The 21,832-nt window shown below is 34.5% G+C and overlaps 1 protein-coding gene across 1 annotated transcript in view; it reads left to right on the top strand.

Annotated features, from left to right (window-relative positions):
- The window catches only part of LOC129218625 (plexin-A2-like), a 536,492-nt gene that overhangs the window by 71,202 nt on the left and 443,458 nt on the right, over positions 1–21,832 (top strand). The window contains exon 2 of the mRNA XM_054852946.1: positions 20,951–21,030. The gene's annotated coding sequence lies outside the window, so the exon portion shown is untranslated. The remainder of the gene's footprint in view (positions 1–20,950; positions 21,031–21,832) is intronic.

The raw sequence follows: 21,832 nt of genomic DNA, 5'->3' as shown, positions 1-21,832 counted from the left end.
ACAGATGCAAGACATACAAGAGGAATACGAGAAGTATATCATTTTGGAGAAAATGCTTCCTGAGAACTGGATCAGTTTCCTCCGGAATGCAGATAAGAAGACAGAATTGTTTTTCATGATAGCACTGCCTATACCACCTAGTTTTGCTCTTAATAATTTGACGGCCTTTTTCATTGAATACAACACCTCTAGCTCCATCGAATCATGAGGAAGCTGATTGTAGGATCTTCGTACATGTTTTGGATGCTGCAGAAAAAGGATACAAAAGCATATGCGTAAGAACTTTTGGCCCCCGCTGTCATTTTAGATATATCATACTTCCATGAGCTGTACAAAAAAATGAGAAAGAAGATGGGGCTTAAATTTGTAGCTGAAAAACACTTTCGACTTATACTAGTCCAAGATTTTGCTCTCGAATTCGGTCAGCAAAAAGCAGTTGCTCAAAGAAGGTTCCACTCATTCTTAGAATGTGACGCGACCTCTTTTTTTGCAGGTCGGGGAAAAGTGACGATGTGGAAAAGCTGGAAAAACGATCTTGATTGGCGAATTTTTATACCTATCCCAACCTCAAAATAAATAAATAAATAAAAAATAAACCATACCTGATTAAAAAAAATTTCAAATAGCGAATCTTTTCTACTCGTTTTCATGTAAATTCCTTCCTTAAATGAAACTATAAAATGCTTTTCCACCAGAAAACAAAGATCAATGATTAACTTATCACCCACAGCTGAAGCCCTTTGGCAACTTATTTAATGCTTATCAAGGTAGATATCAATGGGGCAGTATGCCTAAAAATTTAACCTGAACTTAAATTCATGATTGGAGTTTACAGTAATTGATGAGATGCACGTTCTTGTTTGTCTGAGTTTGCCCGCAGTTTCAAGTGCTTAAAGCGAATTAACGTCATGCAAGTGTGAAAAACAACTGCTCTCAAATAACTTGTGGGTGTTTCAAAAATGAACTTATCTGCACATCGATGTGTAAATACTGCAATGGAAAATGCTGTGTAACTGTGTAAATTACTTATAATTTCAAACGTTTTATATTACCTTCTGTATAGTCATTGTACGTATCACTTACTCAGAATTGTTGTAGTTTTTGTAAGTGAGTTATATTTCAATAAACAATTTTATTAATAATTACAACATTGTTAGCTTTATCAACATATCTCTAAACTTCTTATTGCCGTAATTAATAATTTATTAATCTTACATCGTAGAAAATAAAAGCATAGAACAAACGCTTCAAATCGTCTAATGAGAAAAAACTTAAAATTTGTTTTAAAGTTTGGAGTACTATGAACAAAATATCCGCTCCCTCCCCCCTTCTCCCCTCATTTTGCTAGCGCAAATATGACTTATAAAACTGCAGAATGTGAGTGACAAAATATTGCGAAAAGTGTTTCAAGTTTTCTTCCCCCCCCCCCCAGCCGATAATGAAAATTGATTTCGTTTTAACTAATCAAGGTATTGTATTCATTCTCAAATAAAATTCAAATGTTTTTTTCAAGTTTTGAAAAAAAATACTAGTTTTGTTTTATGGTTTTTTATTTCTAGTTTTATTCTTAGGTTTTGTAATCAGTTTTTATAAGTAAATTTAAAGCATATGTTCGGATTTTCTAATGTTTCGGATTTTTGGGGTTCGGATTATTGGGTTCTACTATAAATGAATTGATTTTCTTTAACGTAGTTCTTTAAAATGCGTAAAAAAACATTTCTCAAACAACCCTTCTAGAAATGTTAAAAACTTATTAGTTAGTTAAAGTTTTGTTTAAAAATATCAAAGTTTTTGAAAAAAAGACCGCCAGGGGGGGGGGTGTTTGGGGGGATTTTGAAATGTCTCCCCTTCTAAAAATGCTTGTAAGGACATTGTCTACATGCATGCTAAGTTTCATGATTTTATCACAAAATGCAGTTTCCGGCTATATTTTCTACCATAGCCAGAACTAACGTTAATCGAACTAACGTTCGATTTTGTAGGGGAAGAAAGAGAGAATAAGTTATATATATTTTTTTAAAAAATATTTATTTAATCTGCAATTATTGTTATCTTTTGCTTTGAATTATTTGACGTACTACATATATATGGTTATAGTCAATCAAAAAACTCGGAAGGGCATGGGATGGTTCCGAACCCCCTGTACCTTCCCCTTGTGTGCGCCACTGGCCACACTTTACGAATCTCCTGAACAGTATTATCGTAAATTTGTCTCTTCACCTAGCGAGCCCGCCGCCCCCCAGTGGGCTAAGAAACTATTGGGATTGGATTATTTTGAAGTTTCTGGTAGGCATTTTATAATAGTATTTGCATTTAATAGTAATTACGCGGCGAGAGTTGAACAAAGGAAGTCTATTTCGTCTTCTGGGTGGTCTTTCGATTGCTTTTCCCGAAAAATAGGAAGAGAAAAAGTAATGCTTTTGCATTAACTCTTCATGCTTCCACCGATGTCCCAGTAGCACATGAAATGAGTGCTACTGGGACATCGGTGGAGAGGAAATTACTTTCTTTTATTTGTTAAATTTGAATGTACGACGACTTTTCGAGTATATAATTACAGACATTTTGAGAAGATTGCATTTAATGTTGATTCCTTACTTGTCGTCGTTTCTTTTTATGTTTAAGTTGAAGACCTTCCGGGTGCAAAGGGTGGGTGGTGCAAGGTGTGCCCGATGCTAGAGGAATAGCTTGACATTTTAAAAGTTTTCAGGAATTACAAACAAAAAAAAAAAAAAAAAAACCTTTAAACATTATTTTTAACCCTTTTTTCTTCATATTTGTAGCATTCAGGGAAAAGTGGATCAAGTGGATTTCGACAATGAAATATTACGTTCGACATTCAGAGCTAAAGTAAATTAAGTTAAAATGGATTTGATACACTGTAGCTCTGAACGCCTCATTTAATACTGTGCAAGAATTTGCCTCTTAAAATTGCCTCTTAAAAATAATAATTGCCTCTAAATGACATTCTAATGAAACCTACTTGTAGTTAATTGTTTTGATCTGTCCAGTTTTTGCTCTAAATGTATGTAAAAATCCTAACACGTTTTAAAACTTTAATAATAAGCTGAAATAATATTTAGTTCTAGTAAGAAACCAATGAGAGTCCTGTGATAAAATCACTTTAGTTTCAAATTAATAAATGAGAAATTAAAGAGCCATATCGTTGTTCTCCGGAAATGTAGCCTGCTGTAACTCGTTTCCTTTTACTTCTTATGGGTTATTGGTTGGACATATTTCATCCATGCATTGAATGAAAGATAATATTTTGCGCCATATACTTCAATGTAAAATACGAAACCGACAAAATGCGGAGCTGTCCTTTTTTTGTCCCGAGCTCTTCAATTGCTTTTACTATTCTAATTCAGGGAGAAGTGATAGCGGAAGTAAAACAATGAGGGTTTGCTGTTCGGAACCAACATTTGTCACTTCCCTGAATTACTCGTTGGATTGGCGATTATGTTCATGAACATTCCATTTATCTGATTGTCACTGTTTACAATGTCCCAGCGCCAAGCGGCCATCAGTATCACCAAGTGCCACGTTGCTTTGTTTACTTCCACTATCAGTTCTCGCTGAATTCGCGAGACAGTTTGATGTGACAGTACTTGGAAAAAGCTCGGTGAGATTTAAGATGGCGCTTTTTTGAGAGGATTGGCAATACTGGATTAGACTTACTAATATAAAATTTTATTTCAAACAGATATTTCTAGCAATATCAAAGAATTTTTACGATTTCCTCCTTTTAAAGGACTTTTTCCCAGTAATCAGCAATATGGTTTTATCGATCATGTAGTTAAATTATGAAAACATTTTCCGTTTGGTAACATACGACTAGATTTAAGCAAATGTAAAATCTGCTTATTGATGACGAGTAGAGATAAGTTGAAACAATGGTTGTAGTTCAAAAGACTGATGTTCTTGAAAATATATATCACTCACACTTCCCATGCCGGATGCAGCTGAAGAATTAAGTTTTAATGATTTCAAGTTATAGAAATGCTGTCAAAGGTTGCTAACTAGTAACTTAAGGTAAGAGAGCTTGACCGGTTGTGTATTTTCGTTTTCCTAATAATTGTTTGTTTAAATTGGGAATATCTTCTGAATATTTTTATTCGCAATTGTGCTACAATAAACGGATGGTTATCTTTTCATTTTATTTTTTAACGTAAATGAATACCTGAGTTTGAAACTAGTGTTTTTTTTCCTTTAGGGGTGACAGGCGTAGCGTATGTACATTTCGGATTTGAACATAGCGGGCATTCATACGGATTGTACATTCTTTCAAAAGAGCTTTAGACGTTAAAAACAAACAAATAAAAAAAAATATTTTTCATTAAAAAAAATATAAATAAAAAATAAGGAAGATAGGCATTTATAGACAATTTTAAACTTAGTCTAAAATTCATCATGTGTTAAAAAAGTAATATCGCAAATTTGAAGCGCTGATTGCAAATCAAATGTACGCAATACAGTAATTAAATCGTTTAACCAGCCCTGTCTTACCCTGCTGAAGCTAACAAATTTATAATACAAAGTTCTTCTGTATAAATCATCGAAATTATTATTCTACAGTGAAACTTCGATAAGTCAAAATTGTAGGAAAAGCGAAAAAAATTCGAGTTATCGAAAATTAGTCTTATTACATACCAAAACAAAACTATAGAATAATATAAAATACCACCAGTGACACTCACGTAAAAAATGCAATAAAGTGATAGAATAATGTATCAGAGATAATATATCGTCGCCTCAAAGCAACAGTAGGATATCTTTTTGTTATTACTCGGATAAGATGTCTTGCTGTTGTTCCGATGCGACAATATTTTCCTGACATAATGTATAATATGATGCTATGAATTCAAGACTTTGAATGGGTTGGAAAACAAATTTATAACTTTATGTTGGATACAACAGTTTTTACTTACCAGGGAAAAAAACTTGTTTAAAAAAAATTCTGTTATTAAACATTGCTATTAGCGGAAATTTGTTCTTTCGCTAAATAGTCCTGGGATCCTTTTAAAGCATCAAAGAGGGAGGAAACGCATCAAAAGGGGAGCACCGCCAATCGAAATGTTTTTTTGCTTTTTCAAAATTCTTGAAAACTTAGTCACATCAAACTTCAATGAAATGTCTCTCTTTGTTACGCTACAATCGAACAAATTCAACTTTTTCTTGATAGCTTAAAATGTTAAATATTCTCTTAGTCTATTTTGAAGTTCAATTCCAAACGTTCAGGAATCAATGAAATGGCACAACAAACATTAGCTTTCTATAACAAAGAAAGTAAAAAATAAGTCTTGGAAAGGCCAGCAGCTTCATGGAATACCGCAAAATCCCAAAAATAATCCATAACCCTCCCTCTACCATTTTCACTAAAAGTGGAATTTTTTTTATAACCCCAAATAATCACATACCTCCCTGTCATTTTTTAAGTCCGATTTTCGAGCAGTTCTTAGTCAAAGTCATGATTTTCCCCATACGCAGGTTTTTCTTTTCTTAAACAATAATTTAAAACGAAAAAAAAAAAAAAAACTTGCCAAATTATGTGCTTTTAATCGGCTATAGAGTTTTTTTTAATCCACTCTGTCTAGACACCATTTGATGCAATGCAATAGCGCCGATTTCTTTCTTTTTGTTCATACTTTTTGGGGAGAAGAAAAAGAAAAGATTTCGACTCACAGAGTTACGTTAACACTTAGGCGACAATTATGAAATAAAATTCGACTTATCTAATATTTCGACTAAAAGAAATTCGGCTTATCGAAAATAAATAATATTAGTTCTTCATTCAGTTAGACGGGAATAAATATTCACTTCGGCTTATCGAAAATAAATAATATTAGTTCTTCATTCAGTTAGACGGGAATAAATATTCACTTCGGCTTATCGATGTTCTCGCCTCATCGAAGTTCGACTTACCGAAGTTTCACTGTACCTTATTTCCTTGCAAGTAAACCTTTTAAAAATAATCGTGCTGTGGTGAAATACCCTGGTCGACGCTGTAGGTGTAATGTCAGCAATATATTTTTGGGGGCGGCCGTCAAACGACGAGAAAAATGTGCAAACCTTACACCTTTAGACAAGAGAATGTGCGAGGAGCTGCAGTTTATATCTCATTCCCCGCGTTCCCGAGCCGAGGTTTAAGGACAAGACGCGCAAGTAAATCTCACTCGATGATACTAAAAGCGAGTCATGATACTCATTCTGGGAGTAAAGCAGCCATTTCACAAACTAGTATTTTCAATCGACCGCAAGAATCAAGGGAGTCCGTTTGAAAAGTGGGCTCTTAACTTGGGTCCGCAGAGAACCATTTAAGTGGCCTCGGCGAGAAACTTCACTTGAAGAAAGATGCAATTAATGAACTGGAAGTAAGAATATTGTGGAAGTCCAATTACGCTTTGTTCGTAATTAGGCCGACTAAGCTTTTCCTATCATCCTTAAGTTTTGGGAGGTTTTGTAGCTTTCTCTGGGGATTTTATGGCTGTTCTAGGCTTCCAGATGTGAGTGAAGACATTTACAGATTCATGCAGCTATGACAGCTTAATGAACTGGCGTTTTGTGAGGTCTTAGCGTTTAAGAGCGCATAAAATGTTTCTGGGAAGCGAAGAATATTTGAAATAAGGAAGTTCGGTGTTATTTATGAAGTTCGGGCTTTTTCATTCTTCGAGATAAAAAATTGCGACTTTATGTGGTATCCATACATTTATCGTGATATCCATACCATCCTGTATGTTTTTTTTTTTTTTTTTTTGTAACCTAAAATGCTTTATTAGGTTTGCAAGTACTGTTAATTTTGGTAATCCGGCCGTTCTATAGTAGTGTTTTCTTTGTCTATTATTTTTTTTTCAATGTTTTTTCTAACTGCGTTTTAAAATTTCATTTTAAAGCAATTAATACTAAAAATATCAACAGTGTAAGATTTTAATAATAGTAACTCCATTTTTGACTAGCCAGTTATGCAAAACTGGCTTCATTTAATTGAAAGCAAGTAGTTGTGAAAAAGCAATGCAAATGAACTGGAGAAATGCAATTTACTTAATTCATTAAAATTGGTGGGCAATTACATATTTTTTAAAACTCTACTAAAATGCTTTGTGTCATGTGCGGAATGCTAGTTTTTAACGATGTTATGCATTCTTGAAAATGAAATTGCGCTTAGTGTTCAGCTACTGATCGTTTTACCTTATCCCGCTTTCATGCCAGTCAAACAATTTCTCATTAATTTTGGATTTAGTTAATAAAACTGGAGAATTTTTGGCCAGAACACGGCCCTGCTCATGTCAAAAGGACAGAGGTAATAAATTACGCAAAACCTTTTTTTCACCATTGATTTCGAGTTTTGATTTGTTTTTCCAAAAGGAATTGCTGTGAAACAGTGGCTAGGCTATTAATTAGTGATATGTCTTCTTTTTTTTACATGTACCGAAAATCGGTTGTGTGTGTGTACCGTGTTCTCATTCTCTCCTACTGATTCGTGAAAAGGACCGTAATTCATGAGAGTATGCTAATTTTTCTCCCGCTGGCAACAACTGGTTCATTGCCAATACCAGGTATTTAGCAACGAAACTCCTGTCAATTCGGTATTCGGAACCTCTGCCAAACCAAGCCAAATCGCTGAAGAAATTAATAAAACATAGGGAGTTAATGAAAGACGATATATCAGCACGTGACCGGGATCTTGCTGACAGAACGTGGTTTGCTCCCTAACGAGTTTTTTCCTCGTTTTACTTTTCACATAAAGTCTTTTCACTTCTTCGAGGCAAGATGATGATAATTTGCCTTGTTAAAGCATTCTTCAATTGAAAGAGAATCTTAAGGTTGGTGCATTCAAATTTGTTCGTCCATGACGCAGCCCAGTAAGAATTACAAAAACAACGCCTAGTATTTTTAGAATTTGAAGCGTAGTTCATGAAAAAAGAATTGCTCTTGCATATGGCTTACTGTTTTTATATCTCAATGCTATTAAGGTTAAGAGATATCTGCATACAAAATGCACTACATCTACTAACCCAAAAGAGAGATGTACTGATAAATGGAACGTAGGTTGCAGAACTTACAGCTCCGTTGTGGAACAACTGTGGATTGAATGTTAAGGTGAAAACTAGCAGTCGCCACTCGCCGTGGCGATTAAATGTCAACATGTGGCTATTGGAAAAATTTGCCATCGGGTATCCATTTGGGCCGAAAGAAGCGAAGGTTGTACTTCGACACAACAACAGTAACCGTTATTGGCAAAACAAACTGGCTTCCGTCATCCATCCCTATTTTAACAAATGAACTCATCGGAAGTCATCTTATCAGACCAGACTGTATCATGCGTTGAATCGCTTACATTAAACTTATTTCTCACCCACGGAATTGATGCAAAAGGAGTGTTCGATAATACTAATTAACTTTTGCATCAGTTTTTGCCTTCCTCTTTTTTAGTTACAAAACACAAGTGAAACAAACTGATAAAATAAAACACTTAATCAGAAAAAAAGTAATAAATGAACAGAAGAAATATAACCATCCTGGTTAGATTTAAAGATAATTCGTAGAAATTTTCCCTAAAATATAAAGAAGATTTTAAATCAAAAATGAAATTTCATCGCTGGAATTTTTTTTACAAAGAGTTACAAATAACACAAAGCTCAATCCATCGGGAAAAATATAAGAAGAAAAACATTCAGTGGCTTGTTCTGCGTGCTGGTGAAACTTTTTATCCGAAGTTTTGCGACATGAATTGGAAAGAAAGAATATAATCAGGAATTACTGTCCCGCTAGGAGAACGAATGAGGAAGAAAAACAAGTAAACGGCTCGATTTTGTCCAAACTAGCAATTTCTTTGGGTTAGATAATTTTTTTTTCTCTCTCCCGACGGTTGTTTTGCCGGTCTAGCTTTCAATTTTCATCGCTGCGTACTATTATTTCACTTCTCCATTCTAACGGTTTCGAATTTATAGTAGCTCCGAAAATGATTTCTCTAGCTTGCCGTCTGATGACGCCAGAGGAGCGAAATTAGCTCTCTCAACGTTGTGCCGCTTTAAAGAGGGCTTCGTGGATTTGTGGTTATGAATTTTAAAGCAAAACTTTGCCTCTTTTCGAAACTGGCTTGACAGTATAAATATTTTAGCTCGTCAGATAACTGGATATTCTTTTATTTTCAACTGGTGAATTATTTTTTGATGGAAAATACTGTGTCTCGCCGGATGGGATGATTGGATATGCAAATTGCAATTTTAGGAAGATGCTATAAACTAAGAGAAACGTCGGATTTGTCTGGAGTACAAATCTCGTTTCCTGTTGACAAAACAAACAATACAGTATTTAGAGTTTTAACTGTGGTACTTTAATTAAAAGAGTTGAATTTTTTAGTGGAAAGTATTATAGGTATATATTAATAATTCCTGTAAACAAAGATAGCTTGGTATTACGTATATCTTCTCACTATTAGTGCGCCACGTATGCAATCCGGAAACAACTTAAAAGTAGAATATGAGATTTTTGTGTATTGCTTTAGTTTTTTTTTTTTTTTTTTGAAATAAATAGAAAAGTGCTGGGTAAAAAGTTGAAAAGAGGCGTTTGATGTAAATGAAATTTTTACTAGAAATAATGGAATGCAGAAATGATAGTAATTTTAAAATATGGAAGAAACACCAGCTCTGCACTTACGGGAAAACCAAAATCGCTTCGATGTGCTACGCAAGCTAAGACGTCATTAACAATTATTTTCCTTTTTTGGCGTTTGAGCTTTTCGTAGTATACTCACTGCACAAATACTACTAGTCACTAATTACTATCTTCATGGACGCATCCAGAGGAGGGGGGGGGGGGTAAAATTTTTACCAATTATTGTGTCGATTAAAATAAATTTTTTAATGAGCTAATTTGTTACTTTGATTACAAATGAGGTTAAAAAATACTAAAGAAAGATTCGAGTGTAAAATCATTCTTCCGTAATGTTTTTTTTTTTTTTTTTTTACGTTTTACATTAATTTTCTCGATACAAATTCTCTATTATCATGTAACTTCTTACGCTTAGATTATTTGTGTTTCTACGACTATCCGACACTTCAGCCGCCGAACTTTCATTTAGCATGTTGTGGGTCAGTCATTTGGGCCTGGGCGATCGGAGGGGGGGGGGGAGGAATTGAAGACGGCCCTCCCCCCTGGATTTCAAAAACAAAATTTAAATGTGCATTTTGCATGTGTTTTGATGTGTTTTCCCCTGTGCCGCCCCCCCCCACCCCGCGAACACTTTGAAATGACGGGCCTAGCTGGGTGTTGAGTAAGCTGCGGACTGAATTTGTGAAAAAAAGGAAATTATATAATTAGTATAGACACCATCGAAAAATTTTAATTTGGTTAAAATAGCTGGAGCAAAACTTAATTTAAAAATTATCCAATTTACTACGTCGATAAAACAAGGCTTTTAAATCGCTGTGTTGTTGCTTTGAATACTTACGTGTCTATAAACAGGTGAAGATTCGCGTGCAAGTGGGTATTTATGCAGTCATTTTTACTTAATGTATGCTCTTTTGTTTTTCTTTTAACTAAATATCTCGATACGAATTGTTATTGTCCGTGGTTCCTTAATTTGCGCCTCGACTGCAGTCATTGGTCTGAGTGCATGAGAAGAGATGCTTTCATGAATGCTCGATTATTTCACCTGCTTATTATTCTAGTGCAGTAGTCTCCGGTAGTATTCCCTTTTTTTCTTCTCGGGTTAGTTACAAATGACTGGCATCGGAAATGGGATGTCACTGCTACATGAACCATTGCCCCTGGAATAGCTTTGGATTCCTGACCATCATCATCACGAATGAAATCATTGTATGTTCTAGTGAGCGTATTTACCCCTTTACCATACATATCATTCTCAGTTTGCCTTTAAGGCTTCAGATATATGCAAAGATGCTCAATTTAGATGATTTCAGAGCGTTACCATACACATCATTCTAAGTTTGCCTTTAATGCTTCCGATTTATGCAAAGATGCTCAATTGTAATGATTTCACAGCATTACCATACACATCATTCTCAGTTTCCCTTAAATGCTTCAGATTTATACAAAGATACTCAATTAAAATGATTTCACAGCATTCATGTGCTTTGTTATCAGATTTAGCATTCATTTTATCAAATACAAAGTAACATATACTACATGAGGCAGTGAGAAGCAAAGGGATGTAAGTGCAAAGAATAAAATTTTGGAGATAACCAGTGCAAATAATAGAACCTCTTTTCTACTTTTGGGGCAAGAGATGGTACTAGTTGCTCTGGTAGGTACTGCTATGTTAGCATGACTTAGGAAAAAAATGTCAATGGTATCCTACCTAGGATCTGAACTTTAAACGCGTTTTATAAGAAACTTTAAAATGTCTACTTATATCTATCCCTTAGCTTTGCACTGCCTCATATGATAAGACTGCCGTGGAAAGGTAAAGAGAGAGAGCAGAATCTGTTGAAATGAGTTTTTGAGATACAGTGCAACCTGTGTAAGTTGACCACCGGCAACTTAATGGTGCATGATTTAATGGTCAACTTCGACAAGTGGTCAATTTATGGAGGCTGAAATATATATGATCTAAGACTAATTTTGTACCTGACACAAGCTGTCAACTTAGACAGGTGGTCAACTTTACAAGTTTTATTGTATAGGAAGAAACGCGTGTTTTGGATTCCGTACTAACAATTGGAAAATGTAGAAACTTGACGTTTTATTCGTGCTTTATTTTCAGCGAAAACCAATTAAGCAAGTTTGTACAATAAAGCTGTTGCAAAAGGAGGAAAATCGTATTCGTAAAATATTTACAATGCATTGATATCTTTTGTAAATAATACTACGCTTAAAACCTATGCAGTTTGAGGGGAAATTATTTGGATAATAAATCCGTTGAATTGGCAGGGCTTAATTTTCATCCTCTACTATCTGAACGTATTGTGATTGAACGTATTATAATTGATCCTCTACTATCTGAACGTATTATGATTGATCCTCTACTATCTGAACGTATTATATACTAAGTTTGATTGTATCTTAGGGGTTGTCCACAAGTGATTTAACGCTTTGAGGGGGAGGGGGATTTGTGAAATTAAGATAGTTTGTTACAAGGGGGAGGGAGGCAATAACAAGAAATGTAACATCACTCATTTTTTTAATAACTGTTAAAATCTATAAAGCGTGACATTAAGAAGGGGTTATGTGACAAAATGGGGAGGGGGGTCAAATTTATTGTGAACAAAGTGACATCATTTATGAACAGCATCTTATAAAATCAAGCACAAAGAACTGTTTGATAGTAGAATATTTTCGTTAATGCAATTTGTTTGACTGATGAAAAAGATTTATGTTTAATAATTTTGAACCCAAGTGCAAGTTTCAATTATGCAAAAAAATGTATGAAAAAAATGTACGTTCGTTAGGAGATTTTTGTTTTAAAATTAATCCTTAAAGAATCGTCTCTCTCAAATTAAATTCTTACATTCACTCAAAACTTGTGAATACGTCTAACTTATTTTGATTTTCGGGTATTGAAAAGGATAATCTTTTAAGGAAACATTAGTTAATCTCTTAATATTATAAGCTATAGTCGGAAAATCATAGGCGATGAAGAATAATTTTAAGAAATATCTTTCTACGTGTATTTAATGGCTTGAAATGTAATTTTGCATTGTAGTTCATTGTAATGAAATTCAATGTAATGTTTTGAAGTTAAGAGATTAGTTAGTTAAAAAATATTTTGTTGAAAAGTATCCCGTAGATTTTTTTTTTTTCATCTCTTTTCTATTTTTACCCTTCGACCGAGACTCCCTTCGACCCTCCCTCCCCCCCCTCCCCACCAATTTAAAATGTAAATGTCGTTGTCTCAACGCAATCTTATCGTAGGCGAAAACTAGAAAAAGGAGTTGCATATTAGAGAATTTTGAATAATAACTATGTCAAAAATAAAATGAATCGTCTCGAAGTCTAATCAAACTATAAATCAACGATCTTATCCGTCTACCTTAAATTATTTGAATATTATAAAAGTTTACTTTTGAAACCTGTCTAGAACCGCATGCTTTACGAAATAATCTTGCTCGTTTATTGTATTAAACCCCGATTTTACGCTCCCCGAATATACCGTTTTCCCGCATATAACGTTTTCATCGGTTGCCATCACCAGTTTTGCTGTTATGTATTTTCCGCATTTTGCGTTTCCCCCGTATTTTACGCTTTTTAAATCCAATCTCGTGAGTAACGCAAAATCCGGGTTTCACTGTATTATTTTGCTGCGAATCCTGTTTACATCTATCACCTATATGACTATCATTCAGTTTTTCGAGCAGTGTGCTTTTTAAAACAAGGAAGATTTACATCATAAATCTGGAGACAACATAAAAAGATTCTGTTTCGAGTCAACTCCTTGAAAACTTGCTTGACGAAACTCTCCCGAACAAACAGCACGATGGGAGAGAGATATTTTAAAAAATAATTACTCTAAAGCTAGCCAAGCAGCGTAGACGTCTTTCCGATCCACCACTGAAGCATCCATCTCATTAATTCGGGAATAGGGTAGAGCTCTCTTCATGTCACAGGTCACTGACATGCATTTGTTTCAATCTACATCTCAGTAAATAAAAGTTTTCGAAGTTTACGGCAAGATTTTTCGTTTTTCGAAATTTTTATGAGCATGACAATATTATCTTTATTGAGCTTTTTGGTGTATAATGATCGATACAAATTATCAATTGAATCGCTTATTTCAAAAACCAGACAAGCGACAAAATTGCTAATTTTAGGAAAACATCTATATCACCATACTAAATTATTCAATGATGGTTACAACATTATGTATTGAAAGAAATATATCTAAATGTGTATCTGTTTTAGTTTGAAACATTGTAATCCTTATAGAAAAATTTTAATACGAAGGTAAAAATGCTTTTTCGAAATTTTAGAGTGTGTCGCTTGACTGGGTTTTGAAATTAACGGTTCAATTCAACTCAAGTGTAAGAACAAACTTGTAAGCATTTATAGATCAAATTTGTACAAAAGTGGGAATTAATTCCTCGTATTCGGTATCAAAATATAAATTTTGGAATTCAGCTGACTTTTTTTTTTTTTTTTAATCTTTTATGCGAACACATTAGTTGTTTTCAGAAATTTGTTTTTAAGATGTTTGAATTTCATGCACGAGTTTGAAATTAACTGATTTTTTCCGATCCAGTACTGAAGATCGAGTAGAGCTCTCTCCATGTAAGAGATCACTGATATATTTTCAATCTGCACCTTTTTAAATGGAACTTTTCAAAGTTTAAGGCAAGATTTTTCGATTCTCGAAACATTGATGAGCATGTCAATAATAGCTTAAATTTTGCTTTCAGAGTTTTTTGGTGCAGGATGAATTCTACTCTAGTTGAAAGAGAAGCTGTGAAGCCTTTAGGTCAAATTTGTACACAAGTGCGAAGTAGTTCCTCTTATTCGCTGCCAAAAAATAAATTTCGGAATTTAGTTAATTCCTTTATGTATGCACGTTATTTTCAGAAATTTGTGTTGTGAGTTATGAATTTCATGCACAATTTTAAAATAAACGGAGGTTGTGTTTGATCATTTTCATGTTTTTGAATGACTAAAACTACTTCACCTATTTTCCTCAACTTAATGTTATGATTAAATTCTATTTATTTATTTATTTTGCTGAAAATCCAAATTGTTGTATTTTAGTTTTTGATTTCTTGTAAGCTTGCTTATTTCTTTATACTTGAGCTTGGAATATTTTTAGTCAATCAGTGTTCGGAAAATATAACACTTAACATTGTCCACCTTCCTCAGTGTTGAATCCCTTTCCCTCATTATGGCGAGAAGTGAACCTTTTTTTTTTAAAGAAATTGAGGGGGGGGGGAATAAAGTTAGTGGTTTCCCTGCAATTTGAGAGAGAACTTTTTTTTTCCAATATGTAAATGATGTACCTATCATTGGTGAAATGTATTCTGCTGATACGTTATATTGAAACTATTGTAATCAAGACGGTGAAAAGGGGAAAAAATAATGACTTTTATTGCAGTTCCTGGTACGTTTTCTTACATCTTCTACATTAAAATATGCTTTTTTGTAAATGTACTTGTTCTGCTGCAATGACAAATCAGCCTTTTTAAGACTGATTAAATAAGGTTTAGATGTCTTAGAGTGAAATTTTTTGTACCGTTTTTGATTGTTTTTGTTCTATTATTATAATTATTGATATTTTGTGTCCAATTTTTCATTCACATTTAAGTTGGAGATAGTTTTACGCTTAAACTAACTTGATGCGTTTAGCGCATAGACTAACTTGCCTCGTTTTTAGGCATTGTGGCTAATCATGAAAAGTTGCTACCTTGGGAACTTCCTGAACTCCTAAGCAATTAATGAGCTGGAATGTGATCGTTTGTCTTTTCTTTTTTTTTTTCAGTTTGCCGTTTATGTTTTCCAGTGACTGCGTTTTTTATAATTTATTATTATTAATCGTATTTTACATGGTATTGCCTTGCAGATTAGGTTAAAGATACTCAACTTTGGCCACATTTCTGTCTATCCTTTCTTTTTCTTTTCTTTTTGGAACTGTTATGATTTTTTTTTTTAATCTTTTTATCATTTATTTTGTTCATATCACTGGTGAATTTGTGCCGGAACGTCATTCGTTTTTTCTGATAATGATTGTTTTTTGAAAATTTAACAATCGCTTTATCCATCGGCACCTTATAGTCTAAATAGACGTTTGCAACAATTTGCACCAGCGTGTCGGCGATTTAAATCAATTGATAAAAATCATGATCTAAATCAAATGATTTAAAATATATTTTATTAAAGTTAAAATAGTTTCAATTTCTTTTAAATTGAACTGAAAATACAGTATAGCCCCAATTCAACGATTGTCAAGGACTGAAAAAAGTTATTGTTAAATCAAGGATATCGTTAAATCGAGGAGCATAGACATTCAATGCAGTCAAACGCGGACCAGTGAAAAGTATCATTAATTTGAGGAGATCGTTAAATCGGGTTTGTTAAATCGAAAAACCTAAGTTATACTGTAAATGCATTATTTGAGAGAACCTCAAAATGTTTCGTGAAGAAACATTTGGCCATGTGACTGATTTAGTCGTCTATAATTCAGTTCATTTGCATCCAGAATTGAAACATATGCGATTTTTTTATTCCATTGTTAATCATACTATTTTTTGGCAGCAACCCACTTTAAAAAAAAGTTTTACTCCCTAGAAAATTTCACCTGCATACCCCCTCCCCCGATAGGCTATTCGACGGTACTGGATTTATTGTAAGCTAAAAGAGAAGGTTGTTGGAATTCATATCGGCTGCCGAAATAAATTCGTTTTTGATCCTATTATATCGCTTAGGTTTCCAAATCCGAAGCATTCTCCACATTGCAACGAAATGTCCATTACCGCTCTATTGCCCACTTTGAACCTTATAATCATAAAAGTTAGAGGCAAGCGCTCTTCTTAATGGGGTGGAGCAGCTCTATGGGATTGAAATTTGAATTTACGCCCTTTACATTTGATCTGGCGCCTTCCGCGCGCACCTTAAGAAAATTGCTTCAGAAGCCCAGATGGTGAGGCCTGTTTTCGCTCATCTCTACTCTCAAATGCTGAGTTAATATTTCGTAACATCACGAAAACATCGTTTCGAAAGCTTTCCCTCGCCAAAACGTTTTTTATCATTTCATTTTACTTGCTGAGAAATTTGATTATTGCCAAGAGGGGTGGTGAATGTATATATATATATATATATATATATATATATATATATATATAAATTCACTCAGTCATAGCATTGAGTTCTGCTTTGAAGTCCATAAATTCTATTTCTGGTGTTGAAGAAGGCGGCCAACGAAGTTGGCCAGGCCCGTTCATTCATCTATGCTCACATCAATCTCTCTTCTGCAGTAATCGGCAGAGGCAGGGGGCAATAAATGTAATGGCGGACCATTGTTGGAACCCGGTTATAACTCACCCCTTTTATTGCCAATAAGGGACGACCTAAAACTGCCACCGAAAACATTTTCCAACTTTAAAAATGAAGACGAATGCTCGCCTATCGTACTCCAAATGGCCGAAGGGAAAAAATTAAAAGAAGGATGAGAGGAAGAAGTAGAAAAAAAGGGAAAAATAAAAGAAAAAAAATCAAGATTCCAACTTTCACGGAGCATTAGTCAATCGACTTATCCTAAAAAGGCAGGATCCTCGTTCAGCTGGGACTTGGTCGGGAGAAAAATTCTTCTCCATCATAACGAGTGAAAAATCTGCGCCGATTGCAAAAGGGCAGCTTTTTAATCGAATTTGACGCGGAGGAATCTGGCTCACAAGAGGTTGAGAACGTTTCGCCAAATGATGGTGAACCCGATGAAATTTTGCCTGAAATATGCATGTTGAGCGATGAATTACGCTAAAACAGCTTGACCCTCTCAGACATTCGACAGCTTATTGCTCGATTCTCAATTCAGGTGGTACCTGAAGCATAGAAAATCTCACTCTCGTCTTTGATTTCCGTTCACTTATTTAATATATATTCATGCATACTTGATGGCGTGAAAACTTTGCAATTTTCCCCCCACATTCTGTGAATATCTTTCCTTGGAGGCAGCAGCGGTCAGAAATAATAATAATAATTAAAAAACTTATATTTTCGAGATGCTATTGAGATTGTTCATAAGCGATATCGATATGTTTTACGCTTCGAAATTTCTTCCTTAATTATGCCCCGTTTGCTATTTTGCAAAACAAAAATAATTTAGAAAAAAACAATATAAAAGATCTCATCACTATTTGGAATGACATGGAAGTATTGTTGTGATTTCAAAGTGATTTATTTTATAACGATCCTATGCTTTTTTATAAAGTTTCAGTGAATTACTGAAAGATGAATGATTATTGCTGCCAGGATCCAGGAGCGCCCCAAACTTAAATTTTTTGGGTGGACGAAAATTCTGATGTTGCCAAATATAACTCGAAATTGTCTCCGAATAATGATAATTTTGCCGAATATAACTCCAAATTTTGCCGAATGGAACTCCAAATTTTCTTCAAATGATGATAATTTTGCCGAATGGAACTCTAAATTTTGCCGAATCGTCAGACAAATATTGCCGTATAAAGAAATTTTTGGGATGTCACTGTGACCTCCCATCAAGATGCCCCTGGCTGACACTCGCTTCTTGGAATTTGGTAAATTCAGATTCCTTTCTGCCATGACTCATCTCCAGGCCCTCTCACCTCTGCAACATCCTTATCGCAGCTCCGAGATGTAATCCTGGCATATATTTCTCGTACCCACGTTGAGATGCGATCCCGATGTGACACCTCTCTATCAGTTTTTAATTCCTGCTCTTTTGTTTCTCCGATGCTGCTGGATTATAAATTCTGCTCATGATCTGGGGTCAGGATGTTTCCCACAAAATACCTTAACCGCTCATTTCCACACGGGAAAACGTTCATCTGTTGGCGAGAGGACCCTTATCACTTAGATGAGTTAAACCGATACGATGTTAGTCCGTATATGCCGCTCATGATTAATGTCTGCTATTCTACTCGCTTTGGGGGCAGGAGGGAAAAACTGCGAACGACCGAACTCTCTGAACTTTTCAAAACGCGGCTTGCGTTTGACGGATGAACCATTTAATACGAAAGAGATCCTCTTGATATTCTGAGCAATTTGGTTACAAAAAGGCAAGGAAGGGGAGGTACTCAGTTGACTTTACTAGTGTGCCTGAAGGCGTGTTTTGTTTATTGATGTTTTGAATTTAAAAAAATAAATAAATAAATAAAATAGCTAAGTGTTAAAATACTTATGTAGAAATTAGCTTAGTATTTTTTGTTCTTCAAACAATAGACGTTTTATTCTATATGATTAGCCGCCTAGAGCCAAGTCAGTGTTTCTTATTAACCCTTTACGGACTAGTGGGTAGACAAAGGGGAATAATCCTCCCCATGAAGCAATAAATTAAATGTATGAACACACATGCAAGGGCCTAAAATTGCGCTTTTCGCTATTTCATACCTGCCAACTCTACTGGATTTTCCGGGAGACTCCCGGATTTTTGACATTTCTCCCGGTCTCCCGATTTTTATTGAAAATCTCCCGGTTTTTATTAATCTCTAAAAAAAATCCTTCCATTTAGGGATTTTCTTGAAAATGAAAACACCAAACCCCTTTAAAATAAATTTTTACATCATTTTAGCGCTTTTACTCCATGGTTTGAAAGTTTCCCACTCAATTTCAAACTTTAGCACATTGGAATCTGGCAACATCAGTTCTTGTTTACATTTGCGATCTCGCTTCGCGCACTCATCGCTAAGCCTATGTTGCTTAATTACAACATTTCTTCCTGTACACAAAACGACCGCTATTATCGGGCACTTTGCGGCCGAAAAAAGTAGATTAAATCTTGTTGAAGACCTGAAAAAAACCTGTCTATGATTGAATTTTTACAGATAATTGAAATTCTTTTTTTCCCTAAATAACTTTTCATTGAAAAAGTATTACTTTAACTTTTATTCTTCCATTTAATAATTTCATTAATTAAACTCTGTATATGACTCAAGGAACTTGCATATGATTGTACTTTAAGAGATGGTATAACTTTGATATACCCCCCCCCCCAAAAAAAAAAAAATTACGCGCAAAATCTGGCACTCCCTACGGACTTCTTAGGGTTGCTGTTTCTTATTTTTGTGTTGCCCATTTAGGTTTTTTCAGCTTTTAGGTTTTTGCTGTTGCCAAATTTAGTATTTTCTTGTATTTTGTACCATAAGTGAGAAAAAAGTGGCCAAATTTCCGATTTGGGGGGAGTATATCAAAGTAGTTCCTAAGAGATAATAAAAAAATCCCCATTTTCCCCTCAATAACATGGAAAAAAAGCGATATTGCGCTACATTGAAAAAATCTACTGGATTTTTTTCTTTGGATGTTGGCAGGTATGCTATTTGATTTCGTAACATTTTAATGACCCCCCCCCCCCCCACACGCATGAAAATGATTGCATGGGTTCATATGGGTACCCTGAGCTTAAAAAAAAAAAGTTTTTAATTATGGAATACCAATGGTTTACAAATTATACTTATTTTTTCATGTTATTGATGCATCATAATCTTAATAGTAGCAGGAAAAAAAATAAAAGTTCCACCATGATTTTATTTTAAAACATCAGAAATAAAATATATTGACCACAAACATCTCATACTGTCATGTTTCTACTATTATGAAAGACTTTTTTTAATTCGAAATCCAAATATAAGTAATTTCTTTAAATCTTAATATTTCTGAGTTAAGCGTATAATAACATAGTTAATTGTCATCAGATATGTTTAGATTTAAAAAAAAGAGGAAAAGATTGTATTAAATGTAAGCAAAAAAATATTTTTATCAAGAACAACTAACGAATCCTGAATATATCTTCTTTTGGAGAGGGGGGGGTGAGGGGGCTAAAAAGTATGCAGTAGTTATATGAAATACTGTATTGAGACTGGCAAAAGTGTTAAAAACAAAGCCTTTGGGGTTGAACCCCATAAACCCTATTTGCTGCGCTGCTGAACTTGACAAATGTTTTACTCGAATTTTATTTCTGTCAATTAATATCTTCCTTGCCTCAAGATTTTTTTTTTCATCTGTAAAAATTAATTTTACGCTCAGTTCAGTGGGAAAATATTAAAATTTAATTGAAATTTTAAAAGAAAAGAAAAATAAAATTTGCAGCTTTTCAGCATGTCCTCCAAATGTTGTAATTGCTTAAGCACGGCTCGTGTTCGCTTTAAAAAATGCTTAATTACTCCATTTACGATAAACAAAAAAAGTATGCACAGAAGCCACGAGATCGTGACTCATTAAACGGCATTTGGTTTCTGTTGTACTTAATTTCTCATTCTTATAAGTTTTATAATAGCTTTTATGATTTGAAATTCATGATTTCTTTCTTTCTCTCCTCTTTTAGTGCGACAATGACTTCATGACCTCAGCAACTTGCACATGCAGAAGCAACTTGTAACTTGCTGCTAAAGCTGGAAATCATAGGTAAGTTGCATAAGTTGTTGCTCTACTACTAACGTAAATATGTAACGCATACATTTTATTATATTTTTATTCCCGTTTGCCTTTGAGTAGCGAATCTGCAAGGGACTTTTTTATACTTGATAGTTATTCATAGCTGCCAACTTGTACGATTTAGCCGTACAGTGTAAGATTTTCGGACGTTTTGTACGATTGTACGACAAGGACGGATCCAGAAAGTGTTCAAGGAGGGGCGATTGATATTTTAACTGACCTCTTACTCATGCGGTTTATACATTCTTGCCGGGGGTGGGGGGACACGGTATTTTTATGCATAACAACTATAGTATAATGATTTAGACAAATAGGTCTTCGAAATTATTCCTTTCTTTTTCTGCAGAAAGAGGTGTTCTAAACTTTCATTTTAGAACTTCTGTTTCGTAATAATTTCAGGAGAATGTCTCGAAAGAACCTCCCTCTGGCATCAGCGAAGGTTGTCTAAATTTGCACTTTTTGAAATTTCAATTTCAAAAAATTGCCAAAGGATAGTCACTGAACCCATTGTTTCCTATAACATTGCCCGAGAATTCTACACTCTTGTCTTTCGAACTTGGATTTTTTGCAAAATGCTTTCAAGCTTCTTATCCTCCTAACATCGCCTAAGAGCGTCTATAATTGCCTTTTTGAAACTTCAACTCCGAAAGTTTCTGGAAGGGAGATTCGAACTCCATTCCATTTCTTTAACATCACCAAAAACAGTCCACATTTGCATTTTAGGACTTCAATTTGGAAAAATTGTCAGTGCATGGTCCCTCAAGGGAGGGGC

This window comes from Uloborus diversus, chromosome 3, assembly GCF_026930045.1.
Source record: "Uloborus diversus isolate 005 chromosome 3, Udiv.v.3.1, whole genome shotgun sequence".
NCBI lineage: Eukaryota > Metazoa > Arthropoda > Arachnida > Araneae > Uloboridae > Uloborus > Uloborus diversus.
Note: the sequence above shows the minus strand (reverse complement) of the source record. Positions and strands in the feature narration are given on the sequence as shown.